Source organism: Schistocerca serialis, chromosome 7 (genome assembly GCF_023864345.2).
Source record: "Schistocerca serialis cubense isolate TAMUIC-IGC-003099 chromosome 7, iqSchSeri2.2, whole genome shotgun sequence".
Lineage (NCBI taxonomy): Eukaryota > Metazoa > Arthropoda > Insecta > Orthoptera > Acrididae > Schistocerca > Schistocerca serialis.
In genome coordinates, this window is record NC_064644.1 from 491,372,706 (window position 1) to 491,381,927 (window position 9,222).

A 9,222-nucleotide genomic window follows, 5' to 3' on the forward strand; every position below is an offset into this window, starting at 1 on the left:
AGTACAATCAATTAAGTCCCCAGCAACTATAAAGCCTACGAACCCAACAAAGCACAAGTATAACTGTTCTGTGTGTGGAAGTGTGGTTCAACGTACTCATCTGGCACGGTTTTTCTTCAATAAGACAAGAAATTTTAAATATCATTTATAGTGAAGTGATTAAAAAATAGAAATACTATAATTGCGCAAGAAAACCAGAATTACACTCTAATACAAGAACACAAGCCAGATGCTTTGTTGACTGAACCTGTAATGACGCATTATTCAAGACATGAAATAATGAGAAAAAAAACGAGTTTTGTTACCTTCATATATATTGACGAAAAGCACTCTAATCATTACAACATCTCCATTAGAACAACATCTGCTATCTAGCCCATCAAATAACTGCATAAAACATGGAACAAGCACTCACTACTACGACATCTCGACAAGAACCTTTCACTACCACATCTCAGCAAGCACTGCCTACTACGAGTCCTCGACAAGCACTGCACTCTGCTACTTCTCAATAATCACTGCCAGTGGAGGCGGCCGAACAAAACTCTCTGGCGCGATCTCTGGCGCTGTGGCTCAGTGTAGCCACCTTTCATATGCCCTTCCTCCACGGGCTAGAATTTGATGGTATTTTTGCCAGCATTGGTGGTGAAAATACCACCAAATTCGTCAAAAAAAGTACAGACAAAAGTAAAAGATCATATTAATACATAAATATCACATAATTAGATAAAATTTTGGCTTTGCACTGACCTTTCAGTAACCTAATATCTGAAATACAGTAAGCAATACAAATTCTTTCATACATGTGGCTTTACATAATAGTTTACACAATACAAAAAAAATCAGTTTATACAAATGTTCACATAACATGCTTTCCATGATTAAAAAAAACAAGTATTGATGGTTCCAGCAGTAGCACCCAGCAATGGTCAACAGGTGCAGACACCAACAAGTGACATCATTCAGCAGAAGCAGTTCCATTAGTGGCACCCAGCAATGTTGAACAGGTGCAGATACCAACAAGTCACATTATCTCAGTAGAAGCAGTCCATCAGTGGCACCCAGCAATGTTGAACAGGAGCAGACACCAAAAAGTGACTTCATTTCAGTAAAAGCAGTTCCATCTGTGGCACCCAGTAATGTTGAACAGGTGCAGACAGCAAGAAGTAACATTACTTCAGTAGAAGCAGTTCATCAGTGGCACCCAGCAATGTTGAACAGGTGCAGACACCAACAAGTGACATTATTTCAATAGATGCAGTCCATCAGTGGCACCCAGTAATGTTGAACAGGTGCAGACACCAACAAGTGACATCATTTCAGTAGAAGCAGTCCATCAGTGGCATCCAGTAATGTTGAGCAGGTACACACAGCAACAAGTCACATTATTTCAGTAAAAACAGTCCATCAGTGGCATCCAGTAATGTTGAGCAGGTGCTGACACCAACAAGTGACATTATGTCAGTAGAAGCAGTTCATCAGTGGCACCTAGCAATGATGAGCAGGTCCAGACAGCAGTCCATAATATTCACTATCACTAATCACACTGTTCATCAGAGTTTATAAGCAGAAATTAAACATGTCCTAGTGGCACCAATCATGTAGAAAAAGTGCAAGTAACAGTCCATAATATTCACTATCACTAAACACACAGTTCATCAGCAGAAATTAAACATTTCTAAGTGTCACACATCAATGTTGAACAGGTGCAGGTGTGAACAACAGTTTGAATGCACACACAATTGCTTTTACAAAATTATTATCAATGCTCTTACACTAAACATACAAATTATAGTAAACACACAAATGATATCTGATAATTGTCATATTAACTATTACAAATGCACAAATATCAGTAAACCTATAATATTTATGGGTGTCAGTGCAAGCCACAACAAACAAGTAAAATAATATTTAGGAGATAGGTCGGTACCAAATTTGGGATAGGAAAGGAAAACACACAAAACACACTCACTCATCTTTCATCCACATTAAGTACTACTGTGTAATTGAATAGTGTTAACTGTGTAAATGCAATTCTGTCAAAGGTTTGATGTTCGACATGTGTATCAAGTAGTAGTGGCAGCAATGTATAACAGTCAATAATAGTTAGTCAACGTCATAGTCATCATGTCAAGACCAATGTTTGCCAAGCCAAATCAAAATTTACGGTTACTGAACATCTGTCAGTGTGCCAAGATATGCAATTACTTCCTCTCTCCAAAAAAAAGTATATACTGCTTAGTGATTTAACAAAGTGTGTGTATAGACAATCTTCCTTCTATTTGAGTGTTCTAGTCTGCTATCTTCATCCTCCTTGTTCCATGTAACCAACCAAAAAAAAAAAAAAAAAAAAAAAAAAAAAAAAAAAAAAAAAAAATGCTCCTCACTTACTTTACCTCTTATCCACCAAAACTCCAATAATCATCAGCATCACATAATCTCAATACTTCAATAATACCTCTTACGTCGATACACATAAACCTTATCATCAATATCATTTACCTTACCTCTTGTCCACCAAAACTCCAATAATCGTCAACTTCACATAATCTCAATACCTCAATAATACCTCTTCAGTACGTCGATACATATAAACCTTATTACCAATATCATTTCACTTCCATAACAACTCTTTCCTCTAGTCAGTCTCCTCGAACAAGTACAGATAAAATCCTAATGCAAACTTCATCATCCCATACAATCCGAAGACACAGTGTCCACACACAACCTCTGTGTAATCCATCTGACCCAAATCTTCTACTCATTATGAATTATAAGACACATTTTGGTTACCTTGTCCATCATTAAATTAAAAAAAAATGCATACATGACCTCTAACAGCCTTTAGTTCGAATAACTCTCAGTAATTAAGTACGATTACGTAGTATGAATGATAGTAATATTTCATAGTGTGTACACCACTTCAAAAATTATGGCAAACAAGAAGCAAACATTTGGAGTATTTTTTGTGTCAAGTGTCACTTCCTATTTCAATTGCTCACGAAGAATGCAGTGTAATAAGTGTCAATGGTCTAACCCTAGTGTTGGTATGTCATGTCGTTAGCTTCCTTCCTATTAGCATAAATTTATACAGCTTCCATAAAACCTCAGCTCATGTGACTTCTATGAAGTTTCTTGTACTAATGTCGTTCGTCGAATTATAGCAGTTCATTTTCTTATCTTAAAAATATAAGGCACTGAGCGTAAGCAAAACATGCAATAGCGAGTAAATATACCAGTGGAGAACATAATGTCAACAAGTGGATGCAGCACAATTCTTACAACGAGGCTCTGCCAAACGAACAATCTAAAATGAATACAATAGTGTGACCTACACTCTATGTTCGTACACAGTACATCAGCATTTCTATATACCAAATTAAAGAGTAGTTATGACAACAAAACAGAAATGTGTAAATATGCAATCAATAAGCAAGGCAGCAAATATGTTATCTAACATAATAAACAGGTCATTAGCATCATATCAGCCTAAGCAAATAAATGTTCATATGTAATCTTAATAAGTAAACATGAAGGCGCAAGCAGATAAATCACAAAGTATAACCTACATACATAACCACAGTCAGCACAATTAATCAGGTGACAATTACAATTTAAATAAATAAGCACAGCTGGCACATAATAAAAAAAATATGACATCAGTGAAAAAGCAGTGCAGCCAAGCGATGCATAATATACACAAGTTACAACCCTGTTCATTAATAATCATTGTCAAAATCAGTTAACGTACGCAAGCATGTCGCTTCACAAGTAATTTCATAGAACATGAAATTTAGCACAAAGTATGAATCACGTAATCGCGAGCAGCAAATTACGTCTAAAGTACGTACCTAAGTGGAATTATGTTACCTGAAAAATAAACTCAATTAATAGTTACCCTTTTTAGTTTATTACTTTCTTCTTCGAAATGACATTCTTCCTGAAATTTTCTCGATAGCAAGTCGTCTTAACGTCGGACACGCGCAGAATTTACCTGAAGTTCTTAAATATTTTATACAACCGTATCCTGAAAAATACTGATCGTTAATAACATAATTCATTAAGTCACTATAGCTTTATACTGAATTTAATCGGAGGAATTAGACTGTCTATTTGTTTACGGCTGTCAGTGCATTCGCACTGAGCGCTCGATCAGCTGTAGGCGCGTGACGTAGGAAGTAATTGTTTGCGGTCAACGACTGCCTTGTGCGGCGCGCAGACTTGACTGTTGCTTTGAGTATGTGCCGCCGCCAAAACACAGCGCGGTATCCTTGTACTCTCCGTGTGTTTACGTATAACTGTTAGTTTCTCGAAAATATGTCATTCCATAAAAATTTTTCAAAAGTATATCATTCCACAAAAATTTTAACGTTAGATATATGATGTATTCCCTTAGAGCGTCGAGATTTAAGAGTTTCTACTTCAACAGTGTTATCATGAATAATTTTGCGAATTCTATATGGACCCTTATAAAGCAGAAAAAATTTGCGACACAAGCCTTTTCCTTTGTGAGACAAATGATGAAACTTAATTAACACCTTTTGACCAACTGAAAAAGTTTTTAAACGACCAGGACGCTTAGCTGATTTCTCTCTTCTAGCAGCCGCAGACACAATATTTTGTAGAGCCAGGTTGACAACTTCAGAATGCCGCAGTTTCCGTGTAGGCGGAAAAGGAACGATTTCAGAAATGCGATTTGTCGGTGCTTTATTTTTTAATATCAGTATAGGCGGTAAAGAAGTTGAATCATTAGGGAGTTCATTCAGAATGTTTTGAAAAATATGAAGATACTGATCCCATGTTCTGTGATTCTGATGACAATAAAGTCGACACAATTTATTGATTTCCTTCATCCATCTCTCTGAAGCGTTAGATTGACGGTGAAAAAGTGAAATGAAAATTGGTTTAATCTTACGACGCCGTAGAGTACGCAGCCAAATTTTAGAGCGAAACTGTGATCCATTATCTGATATAACCTTATCAACATGACCCACTTCTTTAAGAAAATGTTTGATGAAAGCGTTAAGATACTGATCGAGCTGTTGCTTTGCGTAAAGGTGTAAAACACACATATTTTGATGTCAATTCCACTGCTACTAAAATGTACGCAAAACCATCAGTAGAACGAACCACTGGACCGAACAAATCGACTGCAACCATGTCCTTTAATTTCGCTGGAATGATAGGAAACAACGGTGCTCTGTGAGAAATAGTTGGCGGCTTAGCCTTTTGACATAATTTGCATTTGGCAAGAACAGATCGAATACGTTTTTCCATATTACTGAAGTAGCAATTTTCTCGTAATTTATGAAAGCATATTCTGAGACCAAAGTGTGCGTAACTGAAATGTGTGTACCAAATCAATTTATTGACCCACTCATCAGGAATACAAACTAACCAAACAGAGTTGTCGACCGATTTTCGTTTAAAAAGAATATCATTGCGAACTAAATAATGCTGTCTGATCGCTACGCTTTCCTTTCTCCTCCACTTCTCTTTAATGTCCTTCCAGATTGGATCCTTATTTTGCTCCTTAGCGATGTCCTGGAGCGAAGACGAAATAAAGTTCTCAAACGCAACACCTTGAATATACATCAAACAATGATTGTTTTCCTTGCAGTCCTCTTCAGCACTTTGTTTCAAACCCATAGGTGCACGTGATAAAGCATCAGCAACAATATTTGAAGATCCCTGTATGTAAACAATACTAAAATCAAATTCCTGTAGATACAACGCCCATCGTGACAATCTTCCATGAGTTAATTTTGTTGACATAAGAAATTCCAGAGCTCGATGATCGGTGTAAACCTTAGTGTATCTGCCAAACAAAAATGTTCGAAATTTTGTGAAAGCCCAAACAACAGCTAAAGCTTCAAATTCTGTAATCGAATGATTTTTTTCTGATTTAGAGAGAATACAACTTCCAAATGCAATAGTCTTCTGTACTAGAACGCCGTTTTCTTCTATCTCTTGAAATAAATGTGCACCTAGACCTTTGTATGATGAGTCCGTCGCCAAACAAAAATCTTTAGATAAATCCGGATGTGAAAGAAGTGGAGCAGCAACTAAAGCATCATGGAGTTGTTCAAATTCTGACTGAGCTTCCTCATCCCAACACCAATTAGATTTCTTTCCAGATAGTTCACATAAAGGAGGTGTGGCCAAATTGTCCAATCTAACAAAGCGTCTAAGAAAATTACAGACACCAAGGAAACTACGAACATCACGTTTTGTGGTAGGAACAGCATAATTACGAATAGCATCTAGTTTCTCTGGATCAGGAAGAATACCTTCTGTAGAAATAACGTGACCGAGAAATTTCACCTGTGAACGACCAAATTCAGATTTTTCCAAGTTCACAGTAATGCCAACTCTTGCAAACATACGTAATAATGAGTCCAAAATTTTGTTGTGCTCACTCCAAGAACGTTTAGCAATAAGAATATCGTCAACATATGAAGTAATATTGTCACGAAGATAAACAGGTAAAATTTCGTTTAAACTACAAATGAATGCTGCTGAATATACAGTAAGTCCAAACGGTAATTTCCGAAACTGGTAACAGTTACCAAAGGCTAAAAAGGCAGTATATTTTCTACAATCAGGGTGGAGTTCTATTTGCCAAGAACTTGCGCGCATATCAATCGTGGATAAAACTTTAATTCCATGGAAATGTTGAAGAAGTTCATCTAAATTTTGTGGGCGGTCAGTTTCAGGAATGATGATATTATTTATCTGTCTGGAATCCAGAACCAAACGAATTGACCCATCCTTTTTAAGAACAACGTGTAATGGGCTGGTATAAGGACTGACTGCTGGCTCAATAATGCCTTGATCTATCATGTATTGTAGTTCACTCTTAACCTTGTCTCTGTAAGCCAAAGGAATAGCGTACGTTTTCCCGCGAAATGGTGTGTGTTCTTTCACTTTAAATAAATATTGTAAGCCTTGTATAGTTCCTGTGTGATGACTAAACACTGTAGCATGTGAAGTCAAAATGTGGTGCAGCTCTTCTCTTGCAACGTCATCTGGCACTTCAGCTTTCTTAACCTTTTCATTAATTAATTCTTCGCTATTAATTATATCATCCATCGCGTCTCTGTATCTATTGTCATTGTCATGAATAAACACACTGTCGTCATAATGCTCAATGAAAACATCAGAAGTAAGAAACCTTAAACATTTTGTATCTGATTCAGATCTTGCTAAACACTCGAAAAATTTCAAACATTTCGGCATTCCGGCAACAGTCAAATTCACACTTCCTTCTTTAAAGTTCAAAATTGCCTTATGTGTGTTAAGAAACTCCATACCTAATATAATCTGTGTACTGAGTAATGGAACAATAATAAAATTATCAGAAAATTTGTATCCTTGACAAATGAAATTTAGGTTGGTCTGTTGTTTAACTTCCACACTTTTTCCAGAAATCGCTCCTCGAATTGTTGTTTTAGAAATAGGTAACACAGGACAGGCAATAGTTCTTTCACATATACGAAAAACTGATTCACTAATGACGTTCAATGGGCTCCCAGAATCTAAAACTGCAGTGAACTTATTCTTACCCACACATACTTCAATAACAGGATGTAAAAATGCGTCTACATTATTTTCCTTTTCGTCTAGCAATATGTCTCTCATGTCTTCCAGGCGTACGTAGTGTAAAGTCGTAGTGTCATTACTTTCTGAACCGTCTATATTGCTGCCAGAAGCCGAAGCTGCAAGTCATTGTCGATTGTTTGCGTCACGTCTTTGATTATTCGCGTCATTTCGCGGATCAATTTCTACTATTTGCACTTGTCTCTCTGAAGTTCTGTTACGTGGAGGATGCCAATTAGGTCCCTCCAGTCTGTCAGATGCAAATTCTTGGTTGTGTCTGTTATTAAAATTTCTGTTTTCCTGTCTGTCTGCATAACTATTTCTTGTGTAATTTCGACTGTCACTTCTGAAATTATTGTTAGACCTACTATCCTGGTTATTTCTGCAGTAAAAATTTCTATTACTGTATGAATAATTTCTGTCTTGATGATACCGATTACTGTTTCCGTATGATTGATCATTCCGGTAGGAATTACCGTTATTATAATTGTCTGTGTAATTTCTGTTAGAACGTCTGTAATTGTCATAAGGCTGATATCTATTGTCCTGTCTGCTTCGTCTGTCATTCTCAATGTTACACATATAACGCCCGTTCCGATCACTATCCCTTTTCTCTGAAAATCTATTGTAATTACTGTTACTGAAAAAATTACAAGAAATCCCGTCGTCGTTGTCATACTCAAGTTCTTGTAGCAACGTCTTAAAAGTCTCAATGTCGTCTTTACATCTTCCGGCTAAAGCAATTTGTCTTATAGATTGTGGCAGCTTAGTTAAACAAATGCGAATTAATTCAGTCGGGCTATAAGGGTTGGACAGGAACTGATTCTTTCGAATCATGTCTTCAAAGTATTCCGCCGGCGTGCGGAACTCAGACTGTTTAAAATTACGCTGCATAATAAGACTGTGTTTGACTCTGTCTTGCGTGTTTTCGGACCAATATGCCGATAGAAATGCATGATAAAAATCATTCAGATTATTACAATCTCTACTGAGTGCGCGCATCCACGTCGCCGGTTCGTTTTCTAAATATCCACACAAAAATTCCAGTTCGTGACTTAGTGGCCAATTTGGTGGAAGTGCGTACATAAATTGATCTAACCATGCACATGGATGTATGTCATTCTTAGAATTGCGGAAGATCTTAAATTTCCGAACAGTCAAAAAGTGTTTATAGTCAAAGTTTTCGCCTCGTGGCGACAAAGACCTACCGCGTCTGTCCCTGTCCCAATGTCGATTATTGTCAAGTTCGCGCGCCTGGCGCTCTCTTGTTGCTTCTCGTAAATGAACTAAATTACTTTCTTCAAACCCCTCTGCTATCTGTGATTCTAAATTTCTTCTACTGTCTTTTCCTACAATTTCGCCTTGGATTTGTTTGACTTGCTTTCGTAATGCCTCAACTTCCATTTTAGTGCGTTCATTAAATTTTCCTTGCTTTTCAACATGTTTATTTATGTTCTGATACTCTTCGGTTTCTGCAAATGGCAATGGTGCTGTATCATCTGAATCTCTGTCCCCATTTAAACTAAGACTTGTCAATTTATCTGAAATCTCCTCAACTCTTTCTGTTTATTTACGTCTTCTGTAAGTGTCGCGACTCGGGTTTCAGTATTAACACATTTG